This window comes from Amblyomma mixtum, chromosome 1, assembly GCF_055824585.1.
Source record: "Amblyomma mixtum isolate Tamu chromosome 1, ASM5582458v1, whole genome shotgun sequence".
Classification (NCBI taxonomy): Eukaryota; Metazoa; Arthropoda; class Arachnida; order Ixodida; family Ixodidae; genus Amblyomma; species Amblyomma mixtum.
In genome coordinates, this window is record NC_143012.1 from 238,421,187 (window position 1) to 238,445,875 (window position 24,689).

At 46.2% G+C, this 24,689-nt stretch overlaps 1 long non-coding RNA gene across 1 annotated transcript in view; it reads left to right on the forward strand.

Moving 5' to 3' along the window:
- Positions 1–5,533: 5,533 nt before the first annotated feature.
- LOC149371310 (uncharacterized) overlaps positions 5,534–24,689 on the forward strand; it is a 200,936-nt gene continuing 181,780 nt past the window's right edge. The window contains exon 1 of the long non-coding RNA XR_016286638.1: positions 5,534–7,061. This is a non-coding gene — a long non-coding RNA (uncharacterized LOC149371310). The remainder of the gene's footprint in view (positions 7,062–24,689) is intronic.

Genomic DNA, 24,689 nt, shown 5'->3' on the forward strand with positions numbered 1-24,689 from the left:
TTTTTAGCATAAGTGATCAGATCAGCACTGCTTATCGGCAGTTTTGACTAAATTGTCCGAGACGTTCCATTGGTGTTACTAACTAGTTCAAAAAGGCTCGGTACGCTCGGAACCACGTGATTCTCTCCACTGCATGAGTGGTTCGCTAGAGCACTCAGACGTTGCTCTCGGAGGTTCGTTGTCGTTATATATCTCTGGAGCCCCGTTACGTGAATTTTTGCACGCTAACGAGAAGAGCCGTTAAATGTCGCTGTATGAGTTTTCTGATGTTACCAATACAGAAAGCCTGGAAACAGGCCGCTTTCTTGTTGTAGTGGAACGCTTAAACGACCATGACAGCGCTGTCGTTATGAAACCCCCCAGTCTGCATTTCTAAAAAGTGATTTGCCGGTGCAAAAACGGCTCGTAAACACGAAGCGCTCTTTTTTGAAAACACCTAAGAGGCACGTTTCAAGCCCGAAGAGTTTTTAGCGCGACTGTGTCTGTAATTACAGGTCTCAATACGCCATGCATCTATGGTGATCTCGTAAACTGGTTTGTTCTGAATAGGTATACGAGGTCTGTTAGAAAAGTATCCGACTTTATTTTTTTTTGCGAACACCTGATGGGTATGAAACAAGCGCGCTTGCACCAGCCGACATTGAACCGTCGTGCGCATGTACGATTATTTTCCGGCCTGCCGATAGCGTCAGTCGCTGGGACGCAGCGTTTGAGTGAGGCAGCGCGCAGTGCTCTCGTCGGTTTTTTATTACAAGGAAAATGGCGGAGCGACAGGAGCAGCGCTACTGCGTCAAATTTTGCCAGAAATGGGATGACAACCAAGTGGAAACTGTTCGGAATATTCAATGTGGCTTTCGGTGATAATGCTATGAGCAGCACACAAATTAAACAGTGGAACAATTAGTTTAAAGATGGCCGCACATCGGCGGAGAGCGAGCCACGCTCCGGTCGGCCATCAACATGCCGAAATGACCAGGTCATTGCCGAAGGGAACGCTGTGGTGACGCGGGACCGTCGTGTGACTATCCGAGAAATTGTGGAAGAGGTGGACACCAGCAATTTTTCTGCACATTCCATTATCCCCGAATATTTGGCCATAGAGAGAGTTGCGGTGAAATTCGTGCCGAAGCTGCTCACGACGGAGCAAAAGCAGCTTCGTGTTGAAGTCTCGCAGGACATGCTAGATTCCACAAACAGTGACTCCGACTTCATAAACACCATAATCACTGGTGACGAGTCTTGGGTGTACGGGTAAGGCCCGGAAACCGAATCCCAGTCGTCACAGCGGAAGCATTTCATGTCACCGAGACCATAGAAGGCCCGCCAAGTGCGCGGCAATGTCAAAGTGATGCGGACAGCTTTCTTTGACTCCCGCTGTGCGGCACACCACGAGTACGCACCCTACAGGGTCAAACAATGACCAAAGAGTACTATAGGGACGTCCTCCGTCGCCTACGTGGTGCTGTGCGGCGCAAGAGACCGGAGTTGCGGTCAACAGAAAATTGGCGCATCCATGACGACAATGCTCCTGCACATTCCTCGCACTTGATTCACACTTTTTTGGCGAAAAACCAGACTCCTGTAGTTCAACAGACTCCTTACTCTCCTGATATGGCCCCTGCGACTTCTGGCTGTTTCCTGAAGTCAAGAGGACATTGAAAGGAGCGCGATTTCAGACAAGAGAGGACATTATGGCTTCAACAGCAGCTGAGCTAAACTCCATTCCGAAAGAGGCCTTTTCAGAATACTTCCAACGATGGCAGCACCGCTGGGAGAAGTGTGTGGAGTCCCAAGGAGACTACTTTGAAGGTTATTAGGTTTCCAACGCTCCAGTTATGCCAGTTTTTTTTCTTCGGTCAAAGGTCGGATACTTTTCTAACAGACCTCGTATTTACTTCAATCGAATTCCACTCCACTTCATTCTATTCGCCCCGCCGAGGTGACTGAGTGGTTATGCGCTCGGCTGCTGAGCCGAAAGATGCGGGTTTGATCCCGGGTTCGAAATCATACAAGTGCATCTCCGCCAATGCTTTCCTTTTAGCGCGAAAGCAGTGAGGCCCCCGTTCTGCAGAAGATCCGGCCTGGTCGTCGTCGGCGTCGTCGGCATTGTGAGCGAAAGATCCCCAGGGAAGCAGCATATGTGGTCTACCTAGGTCACGTGACTTTGTGGCGTTATTACACCTGCCCATCAGACTGTAAGCAAACTACCCACCTTGGCAGGTGGCAGTTAAATTAATGACTGGTCACGAGAGGTTGCTCGGGAAGAGCGACCTCGGTCCCACAAGCCCCCCTAGTGGCAGCACCTGCTATTGCTGGGCCGTGGTGCATCGCTTAACCGCTGTACCCCTGCGCCTAGAGTAGTATGAGGACTCACCCTCCACGATTGTTCAGTGGTTAGAGCATTCGACCACTCTCGGCCGGAGTTCCCGGCTTCAAACCCAGCCGCGGCGGCCTCGTTTCGATGGAGGCGAAATGGTAGAAGCCTGTGTACTGTGCGATGTCAGTGCGCGTTAAAGAACCCCAGGTGGTCGAAATTTTCGGAGCCCTTCACTACGGCGTCCCTCATAGACTAAGTGTCTTTGGGACGTGAAGCCCCAAAAACCATCTATTCTTTTCAATTATTTTTGATATCTTAGCATTGTGTCCGCGGTCCTGGACCAAGCGGCAGAGTGTTGTGTACACTTCCTACCTGCCACGGTTGGTACATGAAAGAGCCGCGTGCAACCTACCACAGGTGGCAGGTGGCAAAGTGGAGAGAGTGAAATCCCCATATCCTATTGTACGGTAGAGGCTGCAGTATTAAGAAAAAATTCCGGCGTCAGCCGGCCTAGTGTTTGGTGCACATGTGACCTGCCACCACTTGACACGGTTGAAAGGTGGCGCAGTGGTGAGGCGAAATCCCCCTCTCCACTTGTAAGCGAGAAAAAGAGGGGCCGGAAGGTGGCTCCCGCAGGAAGAACCACCTTCCCGCCAAAACAAAAAGTCTCTGAAGAAATAAATTAGCTTGAAGGTGAGACGTAGAAGAGAGGCAATTAAAAGCAAGAAGGAACCCTAATGCTAATGCATTGCCATCGCATAAAAATTAAGCGCCTCGTAATTGTGAACTTCATTATTGTCCCATACGTCCTTGCTGTCGCTGGAATCGGTCAGACAGACGACCATACATCAAGCTACGAAAAAAATCGGTTAAAAAGTATTGTATCATAGAGGCATTACGTCCATTACATACCATCCATATACTGCTTGTGACTAAAATGAGAGCTATGACTAAATGAGAGCTGTGACTGTGAGAGTTGTGCACGTTAACGAATCCCAGGTGGTCGAAATTTCCGGAGCCCTTCACTACGCCGTCCCTCATAGCCTCAGTCGCTTCGGGACGTTAAACCCCAATAAACCCATAAACTTCTTTTAGATGGCAGATCTGAGCTTTGCCAACGCTGGTCCTTCGCCCATCCTCTGGCCTCGCCTCGGACTAGACGCCTCCAATTTTCTCAACTCCAACTCTACCCTCCTAGGACCTTCACTAATCCAATACACTCCTTCTTCACGGGTTTGGAAGTGCAAGGGCAGTATAATAGAGAGCTTCGTTCACTTTTGTAATCACATGCTGGCATTTTCGACCTCACTCTTATGTGCCATATCTTTGTGTTAATCCAGACCCGTGTGCTAGGCTCTTGAGTAAATATGCAAGACCCTTGTACAGATCGAAATCCGTAGGTATGGACAGAGACCTTGTCGCAAGTCATCCCCTTACTACCAATAACTGGGTCTCACTGCCAAAAAGTAGTCGACTACTCTGAACCACCATATAGCGGTCGCCGAAAATTGAGACACCAGACGGCAGTTTTTTCTCACAGCGAATCAGTGAAAGTCAATTTGCGATGGATGGCGCCTTTTGCACGAAACCTGACCGGGAGCTTCTTTTGTTTCTTCAGAGGCTTCTTTTGTTGACTGACAGAATATTTCAGTTCACTTGGTGTTACTCATTTCCCCACTAGCAAAGAAAAAGTTGTCGCCTTGTAAAACAACCTATCATCAATCTGCCTTTTCTTTTACTTCACTACAGTGGAATGGTCGCTGTGGAAAGAGGGAGACGGCTGCAGCACAGGCTTGGATCCCTCATTCAAATGCAGCTGACTGCTGTGTCAGGCATGGTGCTCTCTCCACCACCGGATAGTTTTTGTAACCGGTGTTCATTACTCAATATTTGGCTGCATTTGAGTTGAAATCGCCAAGTACGTAATTGCATCGCCTGCAATCATTCCCGGATTTTTCGTGCTCTGAAATCGGAGCGAGCGGTTAAGAGGCACTAAATTAAGTAAAAACTCAGGCTTATTTTTCATTGCCTGCGTTCCTTCTCACTGAGGGAAACAAAAAAAAATCAATACCCAAACATTTTTTTTTTTTTACAATTCACCGTTCTCGAAATCCGACAGCTGCAGCCGGGAATCGATTCCGGATTCTCGTGCTAAGCAGCAGAATGCCATCATCAGACAGCCACGGCTGCGAGTGACAGCTGGCTCGTGTCATTTCTTTTTATTAACTTATGGCCAGCGAAGGGTAATTTTCGGCAGAAAATGCGCCACCATCAACTTCTTCCTGAGTGTGCCTAAATGAGTTTCAGGTTTTATTATGCTGTTAACCCTTGAAATTATTAGCAGCGCCTTTTCGCATTCTCTCCACGCTAACATATTAAGAAAACACAGGCAATAAGTGTTATAAAACACGCCCGTTATGGCGATGTAAATCGCTAGTCATAACGAGATAAGAACACAACTCTAAGGGACAACGAGCAGAGCTCGCCAGAGGGTAAGTAACCTTGAACGCTATCGCCTGGCAAGGCCGAAACACTTGCGGAATGCAGACCCTAACATCACTGCAGCTTCCAGTAGCCACAGTAGATAGAGGAAGGAGGCAGGGGAATAAAGAATTGAATGAAAAAAATCAATTTTCATAGCAGAGGAATACTTCATCGGGAGAGCCACTCAACCCTTGTTCTGTTTTTCCCTCTAGCAGACCCTTCTCACGGTTCTGGAAGGCAAAACCAGGCGGCGCTTGCCGAGAAAAGTGGAGGCGCATTATTCTCTCTCTCCACAACTGGAAGAAAGGGAGAGAGAAGCCGAGGATAACGGGCAGGAGAAATAAAGGACCACCGCAGTAACTATTAGACGGAAGAGGAGGAAGGCAATCGAGATGGCAAGGCAGAAAAGAAACCCGCGTCGTGTTGATGGGAGAGGGCGCAAAATAGGGAGTAAAAGGCGGGAGCAGAGGGAAAAGTCCGGCGGTAACTATTGGCCTAGAGAGGAGGCAGGCGTTTGGCGGGGGGATAGCGGAGGGGAGACGGCTCACGGGACGGGTACTTGCCGAGGAGGAAAAGTTTAAAGGAGGGGAAGAGTGAGTCCCGATACGGCGCGGAGGGGTGAGCGGGAAGGGAATGGGGGGAGAAGGAGAGGGGGTAGGAGGAGGAGGAGCCCGAGCCCCGGCGGCCACCGGGCCTCGGTTCGGTCCGGGCCCCCAGTCGCCGGAGCCCAGCGCGAGCGCTTGCAGCCCCGTCGGCTGCGCGCCCTGTGAGCAGCGGCGCGTGGCCCCTTCCCCCCCGACTTCGACGACGACTGGTGCCAGGATCCTTCGCCGGCTGACGGAATCGGCGCCGGCCCCAAATCGGCCGCTTCGAACCCGGAGACGAGACACCGTGTGCATCTTCTTCTGATGCTGCTTTTTTAGCGCCTTACTGCGGGGTGTTGATTGAGCATAGTTGCTCTCTTCTGCGGCCGACAACAGACGAAAAACTTTTTCGTGCGGTGGCAGCGGCGGCGTTGCAGTGCGCAGGGCTTCGCGTATACGTTCTCGCTCGTTGACTGTTCCCGGTTAGGCCTCCCACTGAAGTTTTCGTGGGCTGGACTCTGGTGGACGCTGGGTTGACAAGTGTTCACCGACCTGCGGGACTTCTTGCCTGACATTCACCGGTTGATTGCTCGGCCGAAAAACTTTAGCAGCACTCCACTCGTGTGAACCAACTCCCTGTTAGGAAGTTGAAGCTTGATGTTCGGTTCGTTGTTGATTTAGGCGTTGTAATTTTTTTTTATTTCACCCGAAGGGCCACAGCAAAATTTCTGTAGCTTTAATGTTTATCTGAAAACAATATAGTTTTTTTTAATCAACTAATATTTTAAAGATTTCCGCAATTTTCGGCTTGCTAGCTTTCTCCCATTTGTCGCTGACGTTTTTCTCAATTCGGCGAGCCATTCTGCGTGCTTTTACATTTTAATCGAGAATTAATATTTTCGTTTTTACATTTCCTCTCTTTTAAATTGCCTATAGAACAGTCCGCTGCAATAATTATTTCGCAGCTTTCATTATCAACAATTGAAATATCGGTTATATAGCAAAAGGTTTTCTTATTTTCTCGTTCGACCTCAGTTTCCCATCCTTCCTGTGGAGTCAGCCGCACAGTTCCTTATCAGCTGGTGTGCGTGCCTCGATACGGGACCGTTCTGCTAGCACGGTTCCTAACTACGGCTGCAAAAACTTGCATCTCCCACCTGTTGTCAACCGCCGGAAGATCTTATCGCCTACCGCTTCTCGGCTGGACGCTTCCGCGCTCCTCACCAAGCCTACAGGTGGCTCATGAGCACAGTGAGTCGCTCTGATCGGCTTGCGTTGAGAAAGGAACCGAGATAACGAGAAGCGCGAATCGCACCAGATTTTCCACGCGCCGTCTGGATTACGTGGTGCGCTGATCGTTTTCGACAAAAGCGATTAGAAAGCGGGTTCGTTGTTCACCAGTGCGCAAGTGGCACAGCAACGAGGGTGCGACGAGAACTGCCCTCGGCGTGTATCTGCCGGCGGTGCGACTAAGAGGCCGGGACGAGACTGTGCACTCTGCTGGTCCGGACAAGCGACGAATGCCCGACGGCGAGCGGTTGTAGCTCTGAACGTAGGCTGTAAACCGAAGCACATTGCTACACACCGCCCCCGAAGTCGTTGGACGGCGCAGCACTGATCCGACGGCGTTCTTTGCGAGACGCGCAACCAAGGCTTGACTTGCCTGGGACAGAGTGGTAAGTGTTCCACTATTCTAGGAGCGAAGCGCATTGCGACAAGCAGTTCAGGGGGAGGAGTTTAAACCTGACCTTTTGATTATGAATATTTATGGTGAAAGAACTCCGTTTGTTTTGTAAGGCAGGAAAAAGTTAATAAGATGCATAAACAGAAACAAAAAGATAAGTACTTTAGGTCATAGCTTCTATTCCAGTAAATATTGAAGCATAAAGAGGGCCCTGAATTATATCAAGTTTTTTTATAAAGTTTATATAAAGTTTTTTATCAATTATATCAAGAATTATATCAAGGTTGTGATTTGAGACAAATAAATTTTAATGCCTTCCTGAGCTCGCAAGCGGGCGTAAGATGACCAATATTATTTTTTGTGCTGCAAACCTTACGTTTAGAACTACCCGCATGGGGTTGGGTTTTCAGCACTTGTTGGCAAATGCTCAATGAAAGGCCATATGCTGGCTAACCTTTGTCTGAACTCTTTGAACTGCTTGTATTCGATGTTACTTTATTGTCTCGCACGGAACAAATGCATGAAACTTGCGAGAAACCTTTCAGCATGTTCTCCGCGCTTTTACGAAACATTTTACTTTGCATACGAACGCCAACCACCGCATGTTTTAAAAGAAATTGTGGCAGTAATATATTAACTAAATGCGACTGGACTAGACTTTAATTATCACGGTATTTTTTAAGGCACAAGGTTATGCGATGAGCAACAATAATGCTGATGCTGTGTTCTGCGTATTTTAATCTAATGTCGCGGGCATTCATTGCCACAAAAAATATATAAACGCAGTCAGGCAGCACAGTGCAATGAAAAGCTTTCAAGAATTAGAGGGCACGCACGTTATATCCTGAGTAACAAACACCAGCTGAATGAGTGAAGAGGAATTAATATAATTACCAGTTGTTTTCTCACAGAGCCGCGCTCCCCAGAATTTTGCCTCTGTCTCTACTTCAGCGATAACTGACAACAAAGAGCTTACAAATAATCATGGAAAGCGCTCGATGACATAAAGGCGGAGTTTGTAAAACATACTATGCACATTTCAGACTTCTCGTAAGCGTCATCGAAAGTCGTTTCTCCCAATTTTCTAATCACCCTTATTATCTGCCCTGAAAGCTAATTCATATAATAGAGATTTCTTCTGCCTTTTAACGGCACTGTTTCAACAGCACTTGATTTTATATTCGGAATTCGAAAATGTTTCCGTTCAGACTACGTCGGGCCACCATCACTTGTGTCGTAATGTTTTATAAACCAACATCTGCTGAACAAAGTTCAAGGAATCACGCATAATTCGAGATGTTATTGCAATAGAAGCGATGCGTATCAAAAATATTTCTCTTCGCCCCTAAAAGCGCAAGCCCACCTTGAAACTTAAAAAAAAAAAACACAAGCTGATAGTTGTTATGCACGACTTATCAAATAAACTTTTGAGCTGCATTAGCAAGTCATTTATACATGCTTTAAGCAGGTTCGACCACTTGCTTGCTCTGCATGTCTACTGGAGATAAAATATCTGATGAAGAAACCATATTTGCTCCTTAGAGCGTTAAGCTCTACTTCTCGCGTTTCGGGTCTCAGCGTTATGCGTTATAATGCAAATCGTAGCCCAGTGGTTGCCATGATAAGCGAGGTGGTTACATTATGGAATGAAATAATAACATGCGGCAGCGTGATGCCCCGAGCACCACAACTCGAAACTAAACTATATATGTCGATCCGGTATATATATATCCCTCTAAGGCAGGCGTAAAATTCGGGCGACTTAGTCCCGAACTTCGTGTAAAATGTGTGGGCCAGTCGCTTCCCGCAGAATATTCCATCTGATGTCATACGATTCAGCGTTTCGTGCAGCATAAACTTACTAGCTAATTTAAGGCCCAGTTCGCGGCAGAGATTCGAACTAGCTACCTATCTTAGGTGTCCTAATGCTCGATATCCGATCGCTGCCTCAGCGTCGGCTCATTTTTTTTTTTCAGTATTACAGTTTTACTTTAGAATATAACTATGTGTAGAAGAATATACTCTCAGGCCAGTGAATCCTTTGATTAACAGAAAAAAAAAACATGTTTTTTCGTTAGGCTAATGATATTTCCCGGCCACCCTTCCGTCATGCGCACTTGCTGATGCTGAAACTGGTAGCTTTGTGTTGTTACAAAGCCAACTTCCCCATGCTTTTTCGATTTGCCTTTTAGTTGTAACTGTTTTTCATACTCCATATTCCAGCAGAAATCATAGGTTAAAGATACTGAAGTGGAAAAAAAAAAAGAAACATGAGGTGTTGTTTGAAGTAAGATAATAAATCTGAAACTGAAATGGCCTTATTGCCTTATATTATCCTTCACAGGCGTTGAATCAGCGAAATTCTTTTTACCTCAAGTTCCCTGTCTCATTTACTCCGCAGTGGCTCTTTACTGAGAGCTTCTGCCTTTACTTGGCATGAAATAATAACGATCATACGGGCTACACGCGCATGGAAAAAAGATAGTCCATTAGCGCTAACGACACGGATTACCATCACCAAAAAAATTAAGAAATGAAATATTCGCATCTTTGCACGTGTTCAAACATAATGATTGTGAGTGCGGCTTGTAAGCAGCGAAAGCTAAATGGTTTTAGTCACGCATGTAATTACTCACTAGGGCTACCGACAAGTCGCGCACGTTTATTATCATGTAACTGCCGTCCGTACACGATACATCACTGCTGTCAAACATCGCATGAAACAAATTTTCCTGAACGGTACATACGTGCGCAGAAGTGCTATCTGCGCAAAGAATGCTCTCCCTACTTCCGCCAGCATGGTTTTGTTTTTGTTTCTGGGGTCCTCTCGCACAAGTTCAAACAAAGTCGGAGAGTTAGGGAGTTGGTTTTGGAACGTCGGCCAGTTCGAGAGGTAATAAAGTTGTCCGCTAGAACTTAGAAGATCATTTGTTCCTTGATAGTGCAGTTGCTGTGTTGTAATCTTTGCAGCGCTCTCGGTGCGCTTTGTTAAAAATGAAAAGGCCGCTAAGATACGCAGGATTTACTTCCTTCTTTGATTAAGTATGAGGAAAACAGAACGCGGTTCAACGAACGAAAAGGTACGCTGACGCGCTCAGGGCAATGTCCTGGATCTATGAACAATTGACGCAAATTGTTACTTTATACCAGAAAACTTATCTGAAAGAAAATCCCTTCGGAGTCTGCTGGAGTTCTTAACGAGTTACGCTTAGAACTGCTCCCAACTATTTTGCAGGTGCCCTTGTGCGCGCCTTAGCAACAAGAGTTTGCTAGCAGTTGCTCTGTTTTGCGATGCAGCATGGCAATGGAAACGACGAACATTTCGCACTTTTTTCGAGGTGCTACGTAATACAGAACTTTAGATTAATTTCGACCACCTCCGGTTCATTAGGCTGTTCGAAACATCGTTGCACGAGTGATTTAGTGTATTGCACTTCCGCGGAAGTGCGGCCGCAGCAGCCGCATATTGATCCCGCTTTGTTGTGGTTCGTGCAGAGGTGCTGTTACTGGCAGTTTTAATAGTGTTACGAAGACCGGCAGATAGTGTACACCGGTTATAATTTAGCCCGCCAGATGGTCTATTTGTAAATGCTGCTAGCAAAGCCTGCGCATAGGCCAACGGTCGGCTTCGGTTCTCGAACCCACCCTCTCCGCTTCCAGTAAACGTGGTCGCCCTGCTCCTCAACAATAAGCTTTTCTTCTGATAGGGGAACTTTGGGTTAGTGGGTTATAAAGGCCACATACCCGTTTAAAAAGTGGTGGATGGGCGAGTTATTACGTAACTCATTGTGCCTTTCAGCTTGATGAACTTTAATATTGGCAAGCCTGCGCACAAAACATTTTTTGCGTTTCCTCTTTGCATTAGCCTGTGAGATGCAGTTAGTGTCGCCTTCTATTCCGCACACATTATGAATGCGTCAACGTTAGAAGCCCACCATGAGGAAAAAAAGCGTAGTGTCAGGTGTACTGCGGTGTACACAACCAGCCATGTCGACAGGTGGCAGGTGGGCTCTCTCTCTACGTGTAGAGGAGAGGAGGAAGAGGCCGGGAGGTGGCTACCACGAGATGAACCCGAAAATTCTAGGGGCGCTTAGGACACCTAAAAAGTGTAATGCGATAGCAATATATTTCACATTTTTAGCTGCTTCTGTTGGAACTTTGTGCGGGTTTGCGCCTGTTGGTGTGAAATTTTCGGTCCATCAACTGTTTATTCTCACTGCTGGCTGCAGTAAGAAGGTATCCGCTTTGCTGTGACGGAGCAGATATTTGCATGCATGACAATTTTTTGTGATTTTTCTTTCAGACTCTCTATCTGTAATGCTGTCTAGAAACTAGGTTATTCACAGGCTATGGGCAGGTTGTGGTCACGTCAAAAGGTCACGTGCCCTTTCTGGACCAATCACTAATTTAATTGCCACCCACCATAGTGGACAAGTCCCTCACAACCCGGTGGCCACATTGCCACCTGTCACTGTGAGCAGGCTGTGATGATGTGACAAGGTCACGTGACGTCTCTTGACTAATCAGCAAATTCCGTCTGGGGCGTCGGCGGGGTTTTATTGTGTCAACTCTAATGCTAACGCATTGAAAACAAAAATGACTAGGAATGACTGAGCAAAAGTGACTAAGAATAATTAAACTAAAATGACCTGCCAGTGATTACGATTAGCAGGTGGAAAAGTGGTGGAAGAGAAATCCCATCCCCCCCTCTTGGCGGAAGGTGGCCGCCACGGGACGAACATAGAGGGAGGAGAAGGTTCTGAAGCGGTCGCAAGAATGCGTAATCCGAGGGTGATTGCCACGTTAGCTACCCGGCGGGTGGCCACCGTGTAAGTGGTCGGCCAATGAGCTCTCGCTGATTTGTGTGCTAAACCGCATCCTTAGCTCATCAAGCAAGGAGAAGACCTAATACTAACGCATTGTCATCGCAGAATAATCATTAAACGCCTCCGTAAATTTTTCAAAACTTTTTTTTCGCGAACCCTAGACCGTTATTAACGAGGCACATCGGGGGGGGGGTGTCTTTGGATCACCTTTTACCACCTGTAGTTTCTTAATATGAAGCAAATACTCCATATACGAGTTTTTTCGGCTTTTACTTTCTGTTAACCAACGACCTCAATCTCAGCAGCTGGACGCCAACATGACTGAGCCATTGCGAACTGTCTCTTTTTGTAGGCACAGCATGCTGTCATAATATATACTTTTAATAATGTATATAATGTAAAAAATACATTAACAAAACTGTGTGCATTTAAGCCTTTTCGAGACAAGTGTTTCAGACCGCGTTTCCGACGATGCGTTTTAATGATTACTAGAATATGTCCACATCAAGAATGCAAAGTTCTGCTCGCACGAGTAGCTCAACACTGATATAAAAGACCGATTCATCAAAAGATGACAAAAATCGAGCTATTAAGGCAGTGATTCATGTGTGAGAATGGCACTAACGATACACATCTCTAGCCCTCGTCGTGTGAGCAACTTCAAGGAGTTTACACACTCCTAGTCACTTCAGAGGCTAAGAAATGACGTGCGGCTATGCGTCAAGAAAAAGCTATGTTTTCTTAGAACACAAAGCTCACGCAAGCTAATGTGGGAAAACAAAAACATCGAACAACGCGAATTATTCTCTCATGCGGGGTCATGAGGTGCGTAAATCTTCTTTGTGACGAAAAGTTTCTTTTTTCATCAAATAGGCAGCTTATGGGTGTTTGTTTTTAATGTAGTTTTCAAAAGAAGATTTCCGTAGTCTATAAAAGAGAAATATGATTTTACATGGCAGCAGCGTCACCTCAGCCATATGTGATTGTCAGAATGCACAAAGTATCCCACGAGCCCTAGCATTTTGTCGCATCTTCCACAAAGGTGGTTCAGATCTGGTTAAGAATTACAACGTGCTCTTTTTACATCATTTCTTATTTATGTTCTTTCAAATGTCAAATAAAATTTAATCTCGAGAATAACGTATTTTAGCTATAAAGGAAATATAACAGTGTGTCTTCTGTTTGTTTATTTCCTGCGAAACATTTCTATTGCATTCTGCCAGCTTATTTAAAAGAGACTTTCGTTAACTTTGAAAGCCCTTGTTTTTTCTTCTGCTTTCTAATCAATTAGCCTTAAGTGATAACATATTTAATAATATTATAAATTGATCAACACCACAAAAATAAATAAATAAATTTAAAAAATCCCCTGTGCCCCTTGGTTTCTGTGGCTGTTGGCTTCTCTCATACTCAACTGTAGACGTTTAACGAGAAGCACACAAACAATGTCCATGTCACCTGTTGTCCCTATCTCTGCGCGCTTGCTCGTCCCAAAAAAAATGCAATACCAACTAGCGCAACAGCATTTACTCTTGATCGTTTACTGTCTGTCAACGGGAGAAAATAGCAGGTAGGATTAGCATGATTGGCCGTATCATACCGTTGTTCCTCCGCTGTAGTGCAAAATGAAACCACGTCATTTCTGATTTCACAGGACCGGATTAATCGGTGGAAGTAGCCGAATGTTGCATTTTTAGGTTTGGTTTGGTTTATGGGGTTTAACGTCCCAAAGCGACTAAGGCTATGAGAGACGCCGTAGTGGAGGGCTCCGGAAATTTCGACCACCTGGGGTTCTTTAACGTGCACTGACATCGCACAGTACACGGGCCTCTAGAATTTCTCCTCCAAAGAAATTCTAGCCGCCGCGGCCGGGATCGAACCCGCGTCTTTTGGGTCAGCAGCCGAGCACCATAACCGCTGAGCCACCGCGGCGGCTGTTGCATTTTTAGAGGAATCCAGTTAACAAGCACCGCAACAAAGTGTCCCATGTCAGCACACCTTTATTTCCTCAGAAAAAATTGTGATTATTGTTTTCTTAATGCGAGAAATCGGCGTGGCAACACCTTTTTCTCTATTTTCTACCAAATGCGCGCGCCCGCAGTCGGATGAACCAGCACAAATGTCTTTTAGGAGTCTGCCCGCATGTGCACAGGCACACACAAATAAAAAAAATGGTGTGGTTTAGCTCTGGTTAAACCTGGTTGGTTGCGAAAGCAAAAACAGTTCAGAAGGAATAGAGCAACTAGATTCCGATATATATAGACTCTTCGTCCGTGACTTCTATGGCGGGACTCCTCGACGAGCGCGGCACGACCGGCTCCTCCTTGCTGCGGTGGAGAGAGCAAGCTGACGTCACGCGTCGCCATAGCAACGGAGAGGCTGACGTCACACTATCTGTTAGATGCGGCCTCATCGAGGAGCAGGGGGGTCCACGGACCACGCGACGAGCGGTCAGACCTGGCGTAGTATGCTTTCGCATTAAAAATAGTACACCTAGCATACACGCACGGGACGTAATTCTAAAGAATTGCCGACTCCACCATGACACTCACAACGCAGACAGCAGTATGCGACACGCACGCAGCGAAAAGCCGCACAAAATAAAAAGGAACCCTCTTGAATACTCTCGACTGTTAATTACAGTTATGAGTAAAGCGCCTTTACACTTAATTTTCACGCGGTCGTCAGCGTCACATGTGCTACAGTGGCCAGGCTTCTGAGTAGCTTACTCACTATCATCATTACCCCCCTCCGGTGCTCTGTGCGCTTCCGAACTCTGCCGTCTTTCCTAATTAACCGAAACGCGGCCTTGTTTCTCCAAATTAACGAGAATAAAACCATGGAACGGCACGCATGTTTGAAGTGACTGAACAGGCGGGTTTTATTTATCTAGATTTTGGAATTAACGGAGGTCTAATTAATGATGTTTCACATTATATTGAACAGTTTTGGCCTGAGGATGGTGTACTGAGGTACACATTGTGTTTAATTTCGTAACGCGGAATATTCATTGCCGACTGAAACATGTTGCTTGATGTATTGCAAAACTGACAATAAAAACGGGAGGTAGCACTGCTAATACTGCAGTGCTATGATTCAGCGAACAGATTTAACTTACTGACCCTTTGAAAGGCTTTTTTGAAAATCGGTGTATATGTATAAGGTTTATTTTTATGGCTCGTAAGATGTGAAGATATTTGAAGATGTATTGAGGCATTTCAGCTGGCATGTTTTCGCAAAAACTGAACTTCTTCTTTGACAAAATGCCATGTTTATCGCGAAACAAAGCAACTTGTATTACCGGTTACTGTTTAAAATCCCTTTGAAGTGCTTGGTAACGCACGCACAACGCGGTAGTTTGAAACCTGATTTTTTTCCCGCATTTTTGTAAAATCGTGGCCACCGCGCATTGGCTGTAAACTGGCTTAACCCCGTACAAACACGGAAACATAGAAAATATCGGAAAAAGACTATTAATATAAGCGACAGACCTTATTTTGTTTATATTCAGTACGTCTCTAACTAAAGCTGTTTGAGTTTAGTTACACGTGGAAAGGAAACGACAATCTGCGAAAGCTGTACCGCTCAGAAAATGCAAAAAAAAAAGCCGACACGATCGTTCGCTGTGCACAGAAGACTCGTTATGGTTTGTTATGCTCTCTTGGGGCCCGACTTGCGAAGAAAACATAACTCCTTTGAAACTCTTTTTAAACCTGTCACCAGCGTAAAGGACAAAGACATTGAAGAAGCACAAAGGAGATCCGCTCAGAATGCTCCTTCCATGTCTTCTTCTTCTAGGTTCTAAGCACACCGGGCCCAGTGTTTGTGAATCACCAACTCTCCTAACTTTATGCGCTATTCGATGCAGATGCTCTGGAGGCAAAAAGCTGCATTGCATTTTTAAAACACTGACTTTGCAGTTCTCTTTTATTGTTTATGCAGTTGCACCCGAAGTTTGCCGTGAAGCGACAGAATTTGTCATTACGCTGAGAATATGTGTTGAGAGAAGGTGTTGCTCTAATCGAAGAAATGGTAGCAAAGTATAGAATTTATGCCCATGATTAGAAAAATATAAGTTAACGCCCGACCACTACGTTAATAAACCAACAAAGAGTAAAGCGGATATTTAGTGGTCGACGCAACAAGCCTTCGCGTGTGATGTTTACTCAAAACGGCTGCAGCGAGAAGTGCAGCGCGGTATGGCTCTGACAGTTATTACCCAGCTACAAATGATATCAGGAATTCGAGGTATATGAAAACTTGGTATCTTTCACGCTACTTATTTGCGCCATGTTTCGCAAATGCTGACATTTAGATGCAGCAGTGTACAGTGTGAATTTCCTTGTCTTACGGCTCGAAGTCATCCGGCGCAAAGGGAAATTTCGGCTTCCGTTCATTGAGAAGGTATGTCCAGTCTCGTAACAGAAGGCTATGTTTTTTTGTCTGTGTACAAGCAAAACTCCTGAAATTCTGTCAGCTTCACTCCCTTGTAACCTACTGTTGATGTGTCGGACTTTATAAGTTGAACTTTAACGAGTTGGCTCCTAGTTATAAAGACACGCCAAAAAGCCTTACACTACTCAAGTATGCATAGTTGTGTTTTCACGGCGCGTAAGCGCTTACTAAAAACTCATATGACGAAATGGCGATTAGCACTATGTTACAGGCTAAATGCCGCATGATGCAGGCCCGTTTTTTGCCATGTCGTCCGCGCTACATACACACTCCTTACATGCACTTGCAACTATGTTTTCATGACAGCTTTATGTACATTTAATAGTAATTTTTTGCAATAAAATTCTGCAGAATGTTACAAAGTAGTCTGTCGCGCGATTTAGCGTCTATTTCTATTGGTCTCGTATTTCTACAGGAAATTATAAGAAGCGTTTTGGCAGCATATATATATATATATATATATATATATATATATATATATATATATATATATATATATATATATATATATATATATATATATATATATATATATATATATATATATATATATATATATATATATATATATATATATATATATATATATATATATATATGCGTCTACTTGCTTGTGTGCTTAGTTTTTGATGCTCAGCATGTGGTGAACAGCTCTAGTGTAACAGCATGGTAGGCTGCGATTTGGAACGGACAGCGACTCTCCTCATACTTCATACAGCGCAGGCTACGCAACCGCCACCTCTCTTCTCTACAAGCTCAGCGTGCCACTAAAGGCACCCTCTGTTAAAAAAAAATAATCAATAAAGTGGGAACAGGCATCATTCATTCACTTGATTTCTTACTGGGTTACTTACTAGACATGAACACATATCGGCAAGAATCTTGATTGTTCTGGTCAGAACCGCACGTTGTGGTTATCGTATACTGCAACACATTTTTTTTTTTCTAATTCGAGATTTGGAGGCAAACCTACATTTTGAGAGTCCATGCTATAGAAGGGCAGGCAGATCGTTTCTTCATACACATAAAGTGAAAAAGGGAGGAGAAATCTTCAGGGTGCTCGCCAACGTTTAAAAAAGACGACTTGTATTCGTTTGGGCACAGTGTTCATCTCTGGCGGGATTTACATTGGGCCTTCCTCGTTAGAGTGAAGGCCCTATTACCGTAATTTCTGGACTTTAATCCGCACCCTGTGTATAGTCCGCAGGGGCAAATTTCGGTAGAAATAAAATTTTCTTTCTTAGATAATCTGCACCCTCTTTATAGTCGCAGGGACGAATTTCGGCTGAAAATAAGTTGTTTAGATTGTCCACTAGCAGTACACATTGGGTAAGCAAGCACTTTATTGTCAAGAAGTAAAACTTCTAGTTTTATTAGACTTAATTTATTTCAGTTCTGGAACCCGTCGAAATCACTTTGTCCAGGGCTGTCGGTAGGAAACGAGTTAATCATGTCAAATTCGACAAAAGGCTCGTCAATATCGCTGTCGCCGTCAGAATCCGATACCTATCTTGCAGCAGTTTTTATTCAGCAGCAGTTTTATTTTAGCAATCGCTGACGACAACCTACACTGGAAAGCAGCCACTCTTCGCTAGCTTAACAGCTTCCGCTTCCATATCGAAGTTCATTGCATGTCGGAGGTGATTTCGCTATGTTATTTAGCTCGGTAACATTTCGTAGACGCTCACTCAGGGCATGTTTTGTTATCTTTCAAAGCCACCCGTAGGCCTCTCCAGCTGTCGGCAATGATCTAAAAAAATAATATAATGCATAGTCCGCACCCACAGATAGTCCGCATGAAGCAAAAATTTCAGCTGTTAAACATATGTAGTCTGTGGACTATAGTCTGTAAATTACGGTAAACACCGTCATTGATGAACGCTTAGGGTCTTCGTCCCCGGAATGAAGGCCCTATTCAAACCCTGCCAATGATGAATACTTATTAGTGCCCTCCTCTACGGAGCGAAGGCCCTATTTAAACCCGGCCAATGATGAACACTTTTTCCAGGCGAAGACACGCCCTCTTGTCGAAGCGTTGGCAAGCACGTACCCTGAGGCTTTCCCCTTCTTTGTTAACTTTGTGTGCTGGATTTTGAGAACAAGAAAACAGCCGGTATCCACCTCTACGCGGCATGATGTAAAAAAAAAATATTTCGCCTAGAACAGGCTCCTTTCAAAACAAAACGACATGAGGTTCTAATGCACCGAATAAAGATTTAGAGCCCACAACATGATTCCGTCCTGGGCAACTCTGAGTGGCATGTGCCGCTGTCTAAAAAAAAAAAAGAAAGGCAAATAGCATAAATATTTCACATATAGGAAAAAGGGAGGCTAGACGGAATGCAAAAGTATATGCTCATACACAGAGGCCGTTAAGGAGGAATTTCTCTCGGTTGTTTGACTTCCGAGGCAGCGCTCGAAGCACAACAGAAAACAACATTGGGTACCGGCCCAGCAACAAACTTTGCCTCGTACAGTTTTCCGGGCGTCTCCGACTCAGCGACCCATGCGTTTCGTTCGAGAGCATCTTTCCACTTCGCTCGTTTCCTTTTTATAGAATGATTAGTGCCATTCCTTCCTATGTCTTTCGTGACGACTCTTTCTGAGCGGCCGGCCGCCTGTTCGCTCTGGTGTTCATGTAGCATCTTGCTTGCTTTTACGGTGTATATCCTGGCGATGGCAAAGCAAACAAACAAGAAACAATCGGGGAGGAAGAGAGGCGAGGGGGAAATAGACTCGTGAAAGAGGGAAAGATGCGGGAGCAGGGGAGAAGGTTGGGAATTGGGCCGGGGCATCGTGGAGGCAGTAGTGTGGTCCAATTCCCGAAAAGATGGCTTCCGAAGCTGCCAAGACGCCGAGGGCGCGCTGCTGCCGTTTCCCTGTCAGCGCAGGCAATACGAAGAAAAGGATGGTAAAGAGATAAGAAAGCGGGCTTTGTTCTTTTCTGAACACTGGGTGGGTGGCTGTCTGCAGTTATGGCGCCTCAGCGTCCTCGCTGTTCTCCTTTCGCCCCCACCCCTCCCTTTCCCCCTTCGCTTTCTTTAGGAGAAAAAGACTTGAGAACGGGTGTCATCGCAAGAAATAAGAGCCACCTGATACGCGCTGCAGCGGCAATTTCTCGCCGCCCGTCTATCGGAAAGAGATGATGGCCTACCCGGCCAATAAAGTAGACGCTCAAAGATTCAGGCGTCCAAGGGAGCGATAAAACAAAAGAAAAACAATCAGCGAAAATGGCAACAGCAAAGGAATTGTCGAAGGAGGAACTGCTAGTTTGGCAACGATAAACACGACACGGGGAGAAATTGAACGCTAAGGGTTCTCCTCATAAACAACAGCAGCAGCGAGGTACAGGGAATCCCATCGAAGATAATGTTTTTTGAATGCTTGCGTCGATAAAGTGGAAACCCGCCAAGAATTAACAATGTTTGTAATGGGGAGACAATGAACAAACGCGGGTTACATTGAATGTTCTAAACGGGTTATCGCTACTAGTGCGCTGCTCCGTGAGAGAAAAACGATCGATTTGAAGGAAGCGCTGTGTGATTTCCCGAATTTCTTTTGTGGATCGATCGCGCTAGCTGCCGACTACGGGTTGTTTATACTAAACACCAGACAGCTACGGAGTGCACGAGCGACTTTCCTGCGGCGTCGGAATGTACCTAATTTACCAAAAACATTGACGACCGTTAAAGCAGTACGAGATTCTTGCAAAATGGCGTCAGAAAATACACAGCATGACATGGGACGCACATCTACGTTTGTGTACGTGCTTAGCAGTATAGGGGAGACAAAGAAATAGATATGCATGTTTGTGCAACGCAGTCAAGCTGTTGGCTGAGTATTTATTTAACAACCAACCTCAACGGAAAACTGTGTTCAAAAGGGCCGGTAAGTCACTAGTGTCTGTAATAACTTGCAGTTAGATTAATGGAATGTTCATCAAGTCAGTACATTGAGAACTTTGAACGCGGTATTAGGCTGTCAGCTCGGGGTTAGAGAATTAAACCTACGTTACATTTTAACCATCCAATGTTCTGATCATACTCGTATTAAAAAAAGGTAAAATCTGCATTAGCTATGGTGTGACAGAAGGCTGAAAATATTTGCATGTGCCATTTCTGTCAAATCGCGCTCGTCCCAAATACAAGGACAATGTGAGCAGCTATTTCAATTCGTCTTTTAGTCTTTTTATGATAGGCTATTCTTACCATTTGATAGATTAACAGTGAATGTTTCCCACCCCTGCCCGTCTTATGAATGACTACCATCAATATTTACAAAAAACCCAATCTAGAATTTTTCTATGCTCTTACTTTTTACCTCACTCTTCAGCCCGTAACTTACGCCTTTCTTTTATTACCGCCAAGGACTGAAGAAAAGCTGACAGAAAATCATTCACGCTTACTCACTGAGGAAAGACAAGCAGTGAGTGCTGTAGGCATCATAAAGGAGTAATCACCAGCCCTGGCGTTCAATACTGAACAATGCACTTCGAGCGACACGAACTACAGGAAAGCACCGCGCATGAAAAAAACGCTGCGGCCAAATGGTATGGGCGTGACCTTCGCGAAAATGGCGCTCTTGCTATAAAAGGAACTGTAGGCGTTCAATCAAAGCGCGCGTCACAAGAAATGAGCTCGAGAACAAGCAACAAAAAGAAGCGAAGAATGCAGCACCCGACCGACATTCACGGTGAATGTCGAAAACGTTCCGAAGGGTGGATGAGATCCTTCTTTTGTTGTTGTTGTTTTTGGTCAGCACCAGAAGGTCGCAATTTGTTCATCTGTTTCTGTACTCGTACACGTATTTCTTTCAGCGAATCCAATATTTGGATCAACGGGCTTGGGATCGACGAGAAACAATTTAAGGCTAAAAGCAGCAAGGAAGAAGGAAGGTTGCCCTTTGAGGAGTACACTTAAAGCGTTTCAGTTACTGCCAAACAAAAGGACTACAGCAGTACACCTTCCTTTTTGCTGCCATTATTAGGTGAACTACATCCCCGTCCGCCCTGTTATATCCTACTACTTTACGCTCTGTCGATGCGCTAGCAGAAATCGCCCAATATTGTACGCTCAAAAGCAAAAGCGCTCTGATGGCGGGACAAAAGGGAGTAAAAAAAGATAAGCGTACTTCTACTGTTGGCACCTCCAAGCCCGGAAGACGGAACATGAGAGAGCGTGACAGAGCAGCCAGGACGAGCTCGAGGGAAGAAAGCCACGGCCCTTGCACTCTACTGTGGCGGAAGGAGTACCGAGGGGAAGGCACTGCTCTTCCTTGCTTGCCAAACCGCCGGAAGCGTGATGCTTGCATCGAGCGCTGCCGGAACAAAGCAGGTTTCTGCGCCCTGAGCAATGGAAGAAAGGAATAGGAAAAAAGGGGAAAGGAAATGAGCGTAAAACAAAAAGAAAGAAGAAAAACACGGGCGTCGAGCGAGAAAAGCAGGGTGGGGTGTGTTTGCCTGTGAGGGTGAGGGAGGGGGAGTGCATGGCGGGGTGATCAACTGCCACACCCTTTCTACGTTCAGGATCGAACTAAGTATAAAACAAAGGTCGAGCAAAGAAACACAGATAATACCGACGAAGGCGTCAAGAAACAAGGCCAGTGGGGTTCTGCTGTACGACCGATTGTCGATACAGAGCCGGTTGCCACACTGATGTAGCACGTTGAGAAGGTTGACCCGCGCCTTCAGCCTCCCCCTGCGCCGCGCCAATATGAAGGAGAGAGGGCTGTGCGTTGACGATGCCGCTCACTCGAATGAAGAGGAGTGAACCGTGGATTTTTCTCTTCCTCGCTTCTTTTCTGGCTTTCTTTGCACCCTGTATGTTTTGTTTCAGCAAGAAGGGGGAAGAAAGAGTGAACAGGAATAGGCAAGAGGTCATGGCTGCCTACAGTTGTTTAAAACGTGTTAAGCGGTGCGCTGTGGTTCAGTTGGTAGCGTATATCACATTCGTGTCGGGGTTCGGAGGTATTGCGGGGTATGTGAGGTTCAACGCCCGAAGCTGCAGATTGGCTTTGAGACACGCCGTAGCAGAGGCGAAATTACTCCGGAGACCTCCACTACGGCACCTCTTTCTCTCTTTCTTCTTTCACTCCCACCATCTCCCTTCCCTTACGGCGCGGTTCAGGTGTCCGCCGAGATATGTGAGACAGATACTGCGCCATTTCCTTTCCTCAAAAACCAATTTACCAATTTACCAATTTATTTTTCTTGAGGGTGCACTGACATCAGGCAGCACGTCTTTTATTTTTGTTTTGTATCCTCACTTATAAGTCCCCCACCCACCCCTCCCCCCACTTCCCGTCCTTTAATAACATGCTAAGGAAGCGGAAAGCGGCGATTCAACACAAGAGTAAAAAAAAAAGGCAATGTTGCCGGAAGGAAGGATCCAAAAGAGGAAGCGACTGTAGTCATGAAACGTTCCGGTGAAGACAGCTGAAGAAAAAAGAAGGGATGATAAACTGGGGAACGGCGGGTATAGGATGCTGCTAGATGAGAAAAGAATAGAGAGGACCACACATCCGGAAAGGAAGTGTCGGCGAGAAGTAACCATAGTAGGCGATAAACACAGTGTGAGCCTTGCACAGAAGACGAGAAGGAGGAAGAATATTCAGTCACATTTTGGAGATGCCGGTATAGGCGAGTCGAAGGAATAAGCAAGCCAAATGATGAACAATCAGCCAGACTCGCTGCACCGGCAGTGTCCGCTCCGTGATATCTGGAAAACAAAAGTGAGCGAACGCGTTACGCGTAAGAGGCCCAAAAGCGGGGCCAGCTAAGAGTAGAATGAGCGGCCGCATAAAAGGCTCCGGAGAAGGATGTCGCTGGCACCCCGATAGTGTTGAGCGAGAGGATAAGAAAGAAAGATGGTGGAAAGAAAAGAAACGAAAGAAAGAAGGTGGCCGAGGATCCACAGACAAGAGGGCGGAGGCGTGCGAGCAAGTGTGCGCATTGGAAATCGATGCTGACGCCGGCGTCGTCCGGCTAAACAGCGATTGAGTTTCCCGTCCGCGTCCGATGTCCCACGCCAACCGGGCGACCGGCCGGTTGTGTGTGTGTGAGCGCCAACACACTCCTCGGCGAGAGAGAGACCACCGCGCCGACACGCACCGACCCCCCCACCGAAACACGGAGCAACGACGCTGGCGCCACGCCCCCCGTCACCGCCGCGGTGTTGTTGTCGCGAGATCGACTTTGCACCGCTTTTTTTTTTTGCTCTCTTCGTCACTCTCCCCTTCTTCTATCTACCTCTCCTGTCTGCGTCACTGGTGACTTTCCGTTTCCCTTCGCCTAACGCTGTGTGTTCCTTAAGCACCAAACGCCTCCCAGTTGCGATCGAGGGAGTGAGCTGTTGATGGAATGTGCTTCGTGGCCTCCCCGTGTAGCTATTCGCGGCTGGTATTTTTTTTTTACTTTGGCTTCTTTTCTCGGCTAGAGAACACGCGGTACTCAAAGTAGACGGGAAGTGGATACAACGGTGCAAGAGCGAGGAAGAGGAGAAAAAAATACAAGCGCGCTATGAGAGCGGCAGTCCCCGCAAAGTGTGCGGCGCCGGAACCTCTCCAGTCGATGGCAGCCGCGCGGATAGCAAGCTTTCCAAGTCAGCCACCGCCACCATCTCCCACCGTGACGTATTTCCGACGACGTGCTGGATCAAGTTTTGCTTGTCCAGCCGCCGTCCCTCGAGTGTCGTCTCCGGCTTCTCTCTTCTTCTTTTTTTTTTTTTTACGAGCGAAGGGTGTGTTGTCTTGTCGTTGCAGTCTTGTACCGCGAGGTGCCCTTCTGCTGTGCATTTCAGTCTCCTGACGGCCAAGTTCGTACGAGAGGAAAAAGCTCCGGTGGCGAAGTGGAAACAACGCAATGCTTTTTTTTTTTTTTTTGCCACATGAAACACTAACGCCGGGATTGCTGCAAGTGGCACCGAAGAGAAGCATTATATAGCGAAAACTCTTTACCCACGGTTTCGGTAGCGGGCCAGCAGAGCTTCCGCCGTCAAAATTAACAGTCTAACCAGAGATGTAGCAGCGTATACGAAAGCTAGCGTTCACAGGCTGATCACATGTTTGAAGAGAACGCAACCTGCTAGAGAGATGGACGCGGGAAGCCCAGCATGCCCTAGAGGTCCTCCTACTATAATCCGTATACGTGGCCAAATTGGAGGCAGTATAGTATACGTGGCCAAATTGGAGGCAGTAGTACACCCGCCAATTTCTCTTGAACCGAGAGAAACCTGCTAGCAGCTTTTAGCGGCGCGAAAAATCTCGAATCCACAGACACCCGCTGCGTTTCGCTGTTCAGCTCGTCTAACGTAATGCCGTCCCGTGCCGTCTCAATTTCATAC